We start from the raw sequence: 12,848 nt of genomic DNA, 5'->3' as shown, positions 1-12,848 counted from the left end.
TTTTCTGACACTTGCAAAATTTTTCAAAAAAATATGTTATTAGGAGAACAGACGCTCATATTCATATTAATTTCTTTATCGATAGATGTGTGTTCATACTTATATATATTAAACTCATTTTTTGTCATATTTATATGAAGTATTTTCTGACACTTGCAAAATTTTTCAAAAAAATATGTTATTAGGAGAACAGACGCTCATATTCATATTAATTTCTTTATCGATAGATGTGTGTTCATACTTATATATATTAAACTCATTTTATCGTCATATTTATATAAAGTATTTTCTGACACTTGCAAAATTTTCAAAAAAATATGTTATTGGGAGAACAGACGCTCATATTCATATTAATTTCTTTATCGATAGATGTGTGTTCATACTTATATATATTAAACTCATTTTTTGTCATATTTATATGAAGTATTTTCTGACACTTGCAAAATTTTTCAATCCTATTATCGTTATATATAATCTTTTGTTAGATTTGTATAGCTTTATATATTTTTTTTTTTTTATTATTAATTCTATAGTTTTTATATAATTAATTTATATAGTTAATTTGAAATCAATTATCGATATTACATATCAATATATTTATATATATTTATATATATATATATATTTAATATGCAATATATGCACATTTTTAAATTTATTATTATATGATGGTTTTTTATGGGCCGATCCCGGCGGTACTGCAATACCGGGCCAACCCGCGGCGGAAGCGGAGCAAGCCCCTGACATTCCGCCAATTTCCAAAAATCAGTTTAATATACTGGATCTGCTATGCAGATACTATCAGATATTAAGCTGATAAGAACAGATACTACACTTTGGGAAGTGTCAGTGTTTTTGTGAAATAAGTATTAAGTCCGGAATTGATTCTAAATCTTGCCTTTTTAAAGGCACCGGGCTTAATACTTACAAGTTGGATATATATTATTATATCTGTCAAAATTTTAAAGGTGAACGTGCCTTTTGCATACTTTTCTTCCCAAACCCCGGATTGGGGTTGCTAATGGGGAGGAAGTAAGCACCCATTAGCAAGTGCTTTTTCTTTTTCAAAATTGTGAAGTCTTTTTATATCATTTTTAATAAATTTTAAAATCAGTGCGCAAAACTCTTCAGGAAACAGAATAATTCCCGGGCAGGGGCCTGGGAAAAAATTCAAGATGTCGAACATAAATCAGAAGATGGACGTGCAGACAAGTACTGCACTAAAAAATAAATATGATGCGCTCACGGACCGTACAGATATGGATACTGATAGGGAGAGTGAGGACTACAGGAAAGTAACACGCCGAAAGAGGGCGAAAAAGAACAAGGAGCCTGAGAAAACCATTACTAGGTCGGAACCAACTACCTCAGGCGTCCAAACCGTGACACCCAAGAACACCACCACGAAAGAGGCAAAAATCCCACCGATTATCATAAAAGGTCAAATAGATTTAAAAGCAATTAAATATCTAAGAGAAACATCTAAAATTAATTTTAAATATCAATACCTCCATAATAACCTACACAAAATTTTCACTGACACCGCTATAGAACACGAAAAAATCAAAGACATGTTAAGGGACTGCAATTATCAATTTTATACCTACACAATCAAAGAGGAAATGCCGAAGAAAATAACCATAACCGGTCTACATCCATCAATTACAGAGGCGGAGGTTCATGAAGATCTCCTGTCAAAAGGGATTAAAGCCAGGCAAGTAGTGCAGATAAAGAGGAAAACCTCAGATGGTGGTCAACACAAATTACCTATATACATTGTTCTCCTCGATAAAGACCAGAATATGTCGGAGCTAAAACGAATTACAAATATTGGGGGACATATCTTCTCCTGGGAGGCCTATAGGCCGCAGAATAGAGCGCTGCAGTGCCACAAATGTTTGAACTTTGGTCACACATCGTACACCTGTGACCTAAAGTACAGGTGTATAAAGTGCCTCAATGTGCACGCACCAGGAGCGTGCCAAAAACTACCACATGAGGCACCGATGTGTGTCAATTGCAAAAGCGAACACCCGGCAAATTATTCCAAATGCAGCGCTCTTATTAATTACAAAGAAAAGAAGGAAAGCGACGCTCTCAGGAGAAGACAAGCGTATAGGCCAGCACCAACACCAGTGCCACTGACGAGGAGCTTCTCGTCAGCTGTAAACTCCACCAACAATGGTCCTAACGTCCGACCTGAATATCCTCAACTCCCTATCCCATCGTCACCATACAGATCAATGGTCCAGTCCTCACGAACAATGGTCCAGCCTGCATCATCACAGATCCGGCCTGCACTATCGCAACCACCAACACGGCCTGCCTGCAGCCAACCCGATCCAGACCTCAACACTCCGGAAGGACTCTTTACTGCTATGGGCGAGATCAGGAAGCTATTTACGGATCCCCAGGTAAAGCAAATTTTCAGTGAGCTATACAAACTGACAAAAACACTTAACACAAACATGACTTATAACGACAAATACACAACAATTTTGAACTTTCTTACTTCATCACCATAAACCAATCGCAAGACTTACAAATAATGCATTTCAATTCAAATGGACTTAAAAACAACGTTGACGAACTGAGACAGACGATAACAAAATACGATCTGGACATAGTACTGATTAACGAGACACACCTAAAACCTACGGACAGACTCTATATCAACAATTACAAAGTTTACAGAAACGACAGACAGACCGACGCACGCGGATGGGGCGGCACTGCGATTTTGATTAAGTCTAACATCAGACACGAGCAAGTGCCAAACCTGACAGCGGGCGGTTCTGAAATAACAGCTATTAATGTATACAAGAGAGGTCAAAAAGTAACCATAATATCGATTTACATCCCGGCAAGCAGACTAGAACATACGGACTTACAAAGACTACTGGACTCGAATAGATTTGTTCTTATGGCAGGAGACTTTAACGCACAACACACAACTTGGAACTGTAACTTCAACAACGCAAACGGAAACAGACTTTACGAATACCTGACCGAATACAACACCACAGACGCACAACTACACTTTCCTGACACGCCGACCAGATACGCCACCGTACAGACGCACCATCACAGTACGATCGATTTGGCATTGACAAAAAATCTACACGTAACATCCGAACCCATAACAAGAACACTTTTCAACTCTGACCATAATCCAGTTTTCATGACCATTTCAGACAGACTAGACGTCGACCAGACCCCCACACGCAAATTTTTAGATTACACCAGAGCCAACTGGCCAATTTTCAGAGACATCATCACAGACAACACACGACACACTATGCCAATCGATACCAACACTGACATTGAGGAGGCTGTAACACACCTTACACTGACAATCACAGACGCCGTACAACAGACTATACCGACACTAGACTCAAGAACAACACCAGCCAACGACTTGCCAGAACACATTTTATTGAAAATACAACTTAAAAATCATATAAAGAAACTGTGGCAACGTACCGGTGACAGACTACTCAAGGAACATGTGAACAGACTGACAAAAATTATTTCCAATGAAATACGTGATCACCGAAACAACACTTGGACCAAAAGACTCGAGAACATAAATACTGACCCACACAAAATTTGGCAGACAGCAAAAAGACTGACGCAAAAACCAACATCCATACCTCCACTCAAATTAACTGACAACAATTACGCAACGACACCAGCAGACAAGGCGGAAATATTGGCAAAAAACTTTGAAAACATACATAAACAAAATGCCAATATGTCAAACGCAGACCTGAAACAAGACGTACACGAGACAATTCAAAACTTCACTGACCTCCACAGGGACAAAGACTTACGAATAGACCCTGCCACAGTTTCTGAAATAAAGACAATAGTTAAAAAATTACCGAACAGAAAAGCACCGGGACCGGACGGACTACAAAACATAATACTTAAACAACTGCCGACGAACGCCTACATTTTACTTACCCGGATAATAAATAGAATAATGACAAAAGGCTGCTTTCCCGCTTCTTGGAAAACCTCCACCATATTTCCAATAGTGAAGCCAAGGAAACAGCCAGACATACCACAGAACTACAGACCGATCAGCCTCCTCAACACAATGAGTAAGGTAGCCGAAAAGGTACTACTCAAAAGACTTAACAAACACATAAGACACAACAAAATCATACCTGACACACAATACGGCTTCAAAGAACGACACTCCACACTACACCCACTGACAAAACTCATAGAAAATACTGTTCTCAATTTTAACAGACGAAACCATACCGGATTGGTGTTGCTTGATTTCGAGAAGGCGTTTGACACCATCTGGATGGACGGACTTATACATAAACTCATACAACTGAATTTTCCACCATACATTACAAGAACATTACACTCATACCTCTCAGACCGTAACTTTACCGTACAAGTAGACAACGGACTTTCGACGGTTAAACAAGTGACGGCGGGAGTACCGCAGGGCTCGATCCTGGGACCGTCACTGTTTAACGTCTACATTCACGACATACCCACTGACGCCGACACCACCTTACTGACGTTTGCTGACGACACTGCCATATACAAATCATCACGATCACCGACGCTACTGACTACAAAGATACAGACACACATAGACAAGCTGACGAAATATACTGACAAATGGCAGATCAAGATAAATCCGCAAAAGACGGAGGCAATTTTATTTACTAAGAGCCGAAATGCCATGACTAGACTGACTGACTTAGACAAAATTAAAGTATTAAACTGTGAAGTTGAGTGGTCCAAAGATGTCAAATATCTTGGTGTGACCCTGGACCATAGACTCAGCTTCACAAAACATATTAATACGAAAATTGGACAGGCTTACGGGATGTTAAATCTACTGAGACCTCTCTTGAACCACAACGGCCCGCTAAGCGTGAAGAACAAGCGAACACTTTACTTGACACTGATAAGACCGATACTGACATACGGCGCTCCGGCATGGAACGCGACGACTAAGTCTAACTTACGGAAACTACAGACATTACAAAATAAGACACTACGACTTGTACTCAACAAAATAAGGGACCCACTGACTAGACATTACTACTCTTCAAAATACATACACAAACAGACTGACGTACCGACAATACTCGACTACATAAAAAAGCTCACTGAGAATTTTTATCTAAAATGTGGGGATCATCCTAATATGAACATCGCGGGCCTCGGCCAATACACAAGAGATGATATTTGGTATGGCAATCACGCCATGCCAAAATATATACTGATCGACCCATAGCGGCAATTGAAACTTGGCTCGACGCAAATATTCTCCCTCAAAGTGAATAAATCTTTTTTTGTTTTTCTCCTTTTTGAGTTATTATGTGTTATTATAAATAGTGCTAAGTGATTTTTTTTTGGGGAATAAATTTTCTTTCCTCTTTTTTGTCACAGAATTATGTCACAACTTGTATATCTGAAATACTTATTATTGTATTGATAGAACAAATATGAAGGATGAAATACCTACGGGTAAAAATCCAAAATGAGAAATGCTATGTACACATATATATCTACTGAAATATATTTATTTATTATTATTATTATTATTACTACACTTTGATCTTAGCAATTCGGCCGAGAAGCGATAAATTTGCGGACAAATACTATTTTTTAAATTCTACAATATAAACAAAATATTCCCAACTATTTCAACGATTCATTTTTCATCTATTTTTATCAACTCTCGCGTCCATTCCCTAACTATTCTTCACCCCCCAAAGTTCTATGAGCGAATGTTCTAATATGGCTGTTAACTCTACTGTCGTTATAAGCCTTTTCTCACATTTGTAAAATTTTACAAAAATATTTATATAAAGTATTTTCCGACACTTGCAAAATTTTTCAAAAAAATATGTTATTAGGAGAACAGACGGTCATATTCATATTAATTTCTTTATCGATAGATGTGTGTTCATACTTATATATATTAAACTCATTTTATCGTCATATTTATATAAAGTATTTTCTGACACTTGCAAAATTTTTCAAAAAAATATGTTATTAGGAGAACAGACGCTCATATTCATATTAATTTCTTTATCGATAGATGTGTGTTCATACTTATATATATTAAACTCATTTTATTGTCATATTTATATAAAGTATTTTCTGACACTTGCAAAATTTTTCAAAAAAATATGTTATTAGGAGAACAGACGCTCATATTCATATTAATTTCTTTATCGATAGATGTGTGTTCATACTTATATATATTAAACTCATTTTATCGTCATATTTATATAAAGTATTTTCTGACACTTGCAAAATTTTTCAAAAAAATATGTTATTAGGAGAACAGACGCTCATATTCATATTAATTTCTTTATCGATAGATGTGTGTTCATACTTATATATATTAAACTCATTTTATCGTCATATTTATATAAAGTATTTTCTGACACTTGCAAAATTTTTCAAAAAAATATGTTATTAGGAGAACAGACGCTCATATTCATATTAATTTCTTTATCGATAGATGTGTGTTCATACTTATATATATTAAACTCATTTTTTGTCATATTTATATGAAGTATTTTCTGACACTTGCAAAATTTTTCAAAAAAATATGTTATTAGGAGAACAGACGCTCATATTCATATTAATTTCTTTATCGATAGATGTGTGTTCATACTTATATATATTAAACTCATTTTATCGTCATATTTATATAAAGTATTTTCTGACACTTGCAAAATTTTTCAAAAAAATATGTTATTAGGAGAACAGACGCTCATATTCATATTAATTTCTTTATCGATAGATGTGTGTTCATACTTATATATATTAAACTCATTTTTTGTCATATTTATATGAAGTATTTTCTGACACTTGCAAAATTTTTCAATCCTATTATCGTTATATATAATCTTTTGTTAGATTTGTATAGCTTTATATATTTTTGAAGTAAAACTTCTTTAGGCGCGATATGGGTGTAAAAATTTTTAGGCGCGACACGGGTGTAAATCCGTACAAATGCAACGAAAATGTTAACGTGTAGTTGAACACTACGACGCCGTAAGCGCTGATGTCGCGAGTATCCACTCCCGTCATGTCATGCGTAAGTCGAGCGCTAAACCCTATATGAACTTGCATTAATTGAATCACGTTTTTTTTACAAAAGAAGAGGTTGCTGTATTATGTCCTCATGGAATAAGACTTTTCTTAGAGAATAAATGTGCCATGGAATATAATAAATTTATATTGAATCTCGTTGAAGACAAAATAATATCTACTGCCACGGATATTTATGTAGGTTGCCATGCGACAGATCAACAATCATACATTCGTCAGCAGTTTCAAAAAAATCGGTTATTGATACCGGGGCTTTGCCGTATGAAATAATTTTAGTTCTGAATAAATTTTACATAATAACAGCTAATATTGATGTAAGTGATGGTTTAGCTAATGGTTGTGTGGGAAAATTAGTGTACATAGAACGTGGCGATAATGATGAACTTCTACGTTTATGGTTTGAATTTCCCGGTAAGATAGGTAACAAAATTAGGAAGAAAGCTTCACATCATATTCAAACTCTTAATATCAGTAGGACAGCTGTGCCGATGCTCAGGAGATCTTATTATTATTGATGTTATATGATTATTAAAAGATGATTTTTAAAATTCAAATATGATGTTTTTTTATTTTTATCTTAATTGCCTACTCATACAATATTAAAAGTTTTACTTCAATCGCGTGTGATCCTTACGCGCACTCTTTTTTTATTTTATTATTAATTCTATAGTTTTTATATAATTAATTTATATAGTTAATTTGAAATCAATTATCGATATTACAGACAGAAATAAAATATATTTATATATATTTATATATATATATATTTAATATGCAATATATGCACATTTTTAAATTTATTATTATATGATGGTTTTTTATGGGCCGATCCCGGCGGTACTGCAATACCGGGCCAACCCGCGGCGGAAGCGGAGCAAGCCCCTGACATTCCGCCAATTTCCAAAAATCAGTTTAATATACTGGATCTGCTATGCAGATACTATCAGATATTAAGCTGATAAGAACAGATGTTACTTTTTAGATAATGCTGATGATATAGTGTAGGCCATTTGCAAATCTTAAAGAATTTTGATGTATCGCTGTGTATGACAGACCAAGTATATAACTAGTACAATACGCGGACTGACATATAGCGAGCATATATCTGGAAGAGGAAATTACAATTTTATTGATATATAATAAAACACTACGGGCCAGCTATTAGCTGGTAGTGTGTATACATTTATTCAGCATTTTTAAATCATAGAAAATTATGCCGTTAACATGTTAACGGCATGTACATATAGTATTCATAACATCAAAAAGTATATAAATTATTTGAGCAATAGCTTAGATATTCTTCAGTCTTGGTCCTTATTCAGCCATGGTGCTGGGTAGAATGTTTTCGCTGAGGTTATAATATTGTCATTCAACAGTTTTCTCGTCCCTCCTCAGCCGTGGTATTGTCTGCTTCCTGTGATGTGTTCGACATACATGTCACGGGACCATTTGATAGTGTCGGACACCATCAGGCGCTTCATTAGCACAGAGTAGCGGCGGCCTATTCCTAAGGCTATTAGGGTTTCGACGTTACTTTTGTCGTATCCCCCGAGTGATCCCATGACGAATACCAGGATTTTGGTGGTTAGGCCTTGAGTATGTAAATGATTGGACAGAGCACTATATTTCCTGATTTTTTCAGCTCTTGCAGTAACGAATGCTTGAGGCCGGTTCTCGAACGCCACCGTCACATCCATAATTAAGGCGATTTTCTGCGTTTCGTCTATAATGACTACGTCGGGTCTCTCTGCTCCAGAATATCCCGGGATCTGCTGATTGATAAATGTTCTGGATCCAGGTGGCACCTTCATTGCTTTTGTCAGTCGGTTTAGAATCGCGTTATGTCTTTTCGTCATGGTGACAAACTGTGGACGACAGTGGTTCAGCACGTGCGGCAGCGTCTCGTTCTGGTGGCCGCATCGTCTGCACCGTTTGTCGTTCTGACCGAATCTTCGGCACCCGTTCAACGGCAGTACGTTCAGACGGGCTCTATGTATGAAACGCCAGTCGGCGAATCTTGTAAAACTGCCATCTCTAATAAAGTGGTTGGAGACAGAATTGGCCGATGTCACTTCCATTGCCTTTCCCTGGTCGGGTTTAAGTATAAGTTTGTTGCGGAAGTGATTCCGCGCCGCTGTTCTTAGTGCGCTTTCTGAATTCTGTCTCTCAACGCGCTTGTTGTCCACTTGCAGTGAGTCCAATTCGAGGAGGAAGTTGATTTTGCCCTTTAGGCGTCTGGCGGCTGCTCTGAGTCTCGTCCATGTCGAACTAATGTCGTTGCTCGGTTTTGCCACCAATCCTTCGTCAGATCCGTTGATGTAGTCAACGAGTTCATTCGGCGTGGCCTCTCTGATCGTTTTCTTCCGAACAACCTCCTTCAGCGCTGCCAGACTTGCTTCTGCGACGCTGTCATCGTTGGACGTGAGCAGTCTGTGCGCATGGACGACCTGTCCGATGTCTGCCAAGAAAGAGGTTGGTAGCAGGTTGAAGCCTCCCTCTTTGTAGGCGAGATATAGGATCTCAGCGCTGGCTCGCTTTGGCAGATTGGCCCACTTCTTGGCGTAAGTCTTCACCTCCCGGTCGTATATCCATAGTAGTTTTTTCGTGGTTTTACCGTTCCGGAGGTGAAATTGTAATTGCGGCATGATGAACGTGTTTAAGGCGTCCACCTTTTGCCAGGGGGCTAGTAACGAATTGTTCAGTTGCTCCGCATGCCTCCTCATCGCCCTGATGACTTCGTCGGCCGAACTGAAACTCTGAAAACCCGTTGGGATGCCTAGATATTCATAAGATTGGTCCATGTCCAAGGTTTTCATAGTTTCTCCATTCAGGCTGAAGGTTGTAGTAATAGCTCGGTGTTGTTTGCCGTCCACATGCAACGTGGCGCATTTTCTGGTGTTGAACTGCAGTCCGCTCCATTTTGAAACCGTAGCTGTAGTGTCCATAAGTTTCTGCAGTCCTTCTGCGCTATCAGCCATCAGCACAAGATCATCGGCATACGCCAGCACGTTATTGATGGTGCCGTTTGCATTATAGTTTTCTGGCGTGTTTCGGATGGCTCGTAGCAGCGGTTCAATGGCCATGTTGAATGTTATAGGAGACAGCGGACATCCCTGTTTCACTCCCGCTTCTACTGGAACGTCCTCCGTTGATCCCTGGACGCTTCTGATCTTCGTCGTGCATCCGCTATAAAATCTTTCTATCAGGGAAATGCTCTCGCTGCCCAGTCCCGCCCAGCGCATTGCGTTAAAGATTGTTTTATGTGGGATCGAACCGAAAGCATTTTTTAGGTCCAGCCATGCGACCGCGATTTCTTTTCGTCTTCTTCTGGCATCCTGAATTGAAGATTGCAGCGTGTAGTTATGTTCGCTGCAACCTTCAAATGGCATGAAACCTTTTTGTGCGTTTGAGATGCGGTTATTTTCTTTGCACCATTTGCCCAGGCGATCTGCCAGAACCGAGGCGTATAGCTTTCCAATTGTATTCGACAGGGCGATAGGCCTCCAGCTCGTGACCTCATCCAAGTCGCCTTTCTTCGGAATTAAGATGGTCTCCGACACTTGCCACGAGCGTGGTACATACTTCAGTTTGTGTGTTTGGTTAAATATTGCCGCTAATATATGCGAGCCAGGGTCGCATTTTTTCCATAGCCAGTATCTGATGCCATCGGGACCCGGTGCCGTATTTTTGCATTTAAGCGCACGGGCCCAGATCTCTTCTGCTGTGAAATCTTTAGTAAGAGGATTATTGTTCCCATCTCCTACCGGTGTTATTGGAGGTATAATTTCTGGCATGGCTTCTGATGGTTCCGGATCTGGTTGTCTTCGGTAGACGGCCTTGAAGTATGCGTGGAGGAATTCGGGTTCAAAGTGACAATAAGCTCTTTCGTTATTTCCCGTTATTTCCCTAAACGCCCTTTTTCTATCTCGTCTGTATAGTTTTTGTATGCGGGCAGCAGCGGCGGGGTCGAAGGTCATATCCGTATTCCTCCTACGACGTCGTCTTTGGTCGGTATTGGGTCGGTATCTGCGACCAGACTCGTTTCGGGGTTCAGCGCTTTCATTCGGCTTGATTGAATTCGATATGTCTTCGATTTCTTTATCCAGGTCGGCCGGTGTTGCAGTAGCCTGAATCCTCCGGCAGGCCTCGACTTGGAATTCCGTCATTTTTGGAGTGACCAGTGTAGGCGTCGGGATGGTTCCTTCGTTTCTTGTTTGTTGGCGGACGCCCTCTTCTCGCGATGGAGTCTCGCTTGGCCGAGTGTTGATTTCTTCTACTATTGCTCTTATATCACGCAGGCGTTCCGCAATTTCCCTCTCCATTTCGTTTGCTGTTACCGTTTCATTCTCGTTGGAAATCACCTCGATCGGGGGTGCTGTCTCGTCATTTGTTTCGGATGTATTTTCTTCAGTTGCTACTCTTCTCGCTATTAAGCTAGGCCACATTGGAATTTCATCGTCTACTATTCCGGGTAGTAATGCTGGCGGTTCCAGCTCCGGTGGCATCTCTGCTGTGGTAGGCAATTGGCTTCCGCTTGTCCTAGTTGTGGTGACTTCTATTGGGCTGGGCCACAGCGGAATATTTTCGCCGGTTTCCTCGTGCAGTTGTCCTGGTGGATTGAGTTCTGATGAAATCTCAACCGTGGTGGATTCTCGTCCTCCGCTTGATTTGCCTCTTCTCGCTGTTAAATTAGGCCGCGTCGGGATTTCATTGTTTAATGTTCCGGGTAGCAAAACTGGTGTTTCCGGCTCCGGTGGCGTCTCTGAAATGGTGGGCAGCTTTTTCCCGCTCGTTCTATTTGTGATTATTTCCATTGGACTGGGCCACAGCGTAATATTGTCGCCCGTTTCTTCGCGTAATAGTCCTGGCGGATTAGGTTTTGGTGATGATATTTCAGCTGCGGTGAATTCCGGGCTTCCGCCTGTTGTGTCTAAAGTCGCGCTTTTCGTTCTCCAAATAACCCTACCACCCTTCTGACTTTGGTCTGATGGAGGCACACTCGCGGCTCTAGTTCTTGATCTTGTCATAATTTGAGAGCTAGAGGCTGGAGGGGGGGTTATATTCCTGGTCGTTAATGTGGTTACTGCAGTTTTAGGTCTCGTTTTGGTGATCGAAGCAGGTCTGCTGGTCCCAGCCTGAATATTTGGGTCAACTGCAGAAACGGACTTTGGTGGAGTGCTGGGTGTTGGCTTGGTTGGTTTATTATGTTTTGTCATATTGGCCTTTTTCCCGCGGCCTTCACATTTCATGAGGTGGCCCCTAAATGCGTTTAACGATGTTGGTAAGTTGCATAGCGAGCATTTGTATTTGAGCACAGCATGGTGCTCTATCCTCAAATGCATCATAAGTTTACTCTTCTGGGTGTATGCTTTCCTGCATTTTGGGCAATGTGCTTTGTCATCTTTCAATGGTAGGTCCAGGTAGACGACCTCAGACTCTGCAGAAGTATTATTTTCTGTGCTGAGCGAAAGTCTGAGGTCGTAGTCCCAAGGCTTTGCAGGCCTGCGTCCGGGTAAGCTTCTTTGGGAGCTCATGTAGTATCTGCTTTCTTATTTGGGGCAAGTTTTCTCATGACATTTCATGCATATCACCATTTATTCATTTGTTCATTCATATGTTGGTTTATATTGGTTTTGGGCAAAAAGGAAAGAGAAAAAAAAAAAAAAAAAAAAAAAAAAAAAAAAAAAAAATTAAATAATAATAATAATAATAATAATAATAATAATAGTAATAATAATAAT

General features: G+C 39.5%; 1 non-coding gene and 1 pseudogene across 1 annotated transcript; both read right to left on the bottom strand.

Annotated features, from left to right (window-relative positions):
- Positions 1 to 673: 673 nt before the first annotated feature.
- Positions 674 to 870, bottom strand: LOC113369691. Its single transcript, XR_003366538.1, has one exon. It is a non-coding gene; the product is annotated as a U2 spliceosomal RNA (small nuclear RNA).
- Positions 871 to 7,922: 7,052 nt separating this feature from the next.
- Positions 7,923 to 8,105, bottom strand: LOC113369692 (annotated as a pseudogene).
- Between the last annotated feature and the right edge of the window lie 4,743 nt (positions 8,106 to 12,848).

This window comes from Ctenocephalides felis, unplaced genomic scaffold (assembly GCF_003426905.1).
Source record: "Ctenocephalides felis isolate EL2017-DRISC unplaced genomic scaffold, ASM342690v1 CF-g0.4_SCAFFOLD_01444, whole genome shotgun sequence".
Taxonomy (NCBI): Eukaryota; Metazoa; Arthropoda; class Insecta; order Siphonaptera; family Pulicidae; genus Ctenocephalides; species Ctenocephalides felis.
Note: the sequence above shows the minus strand (reverse complement) of the source record. Positions and strands in the feature narration are given on the sequence as shown.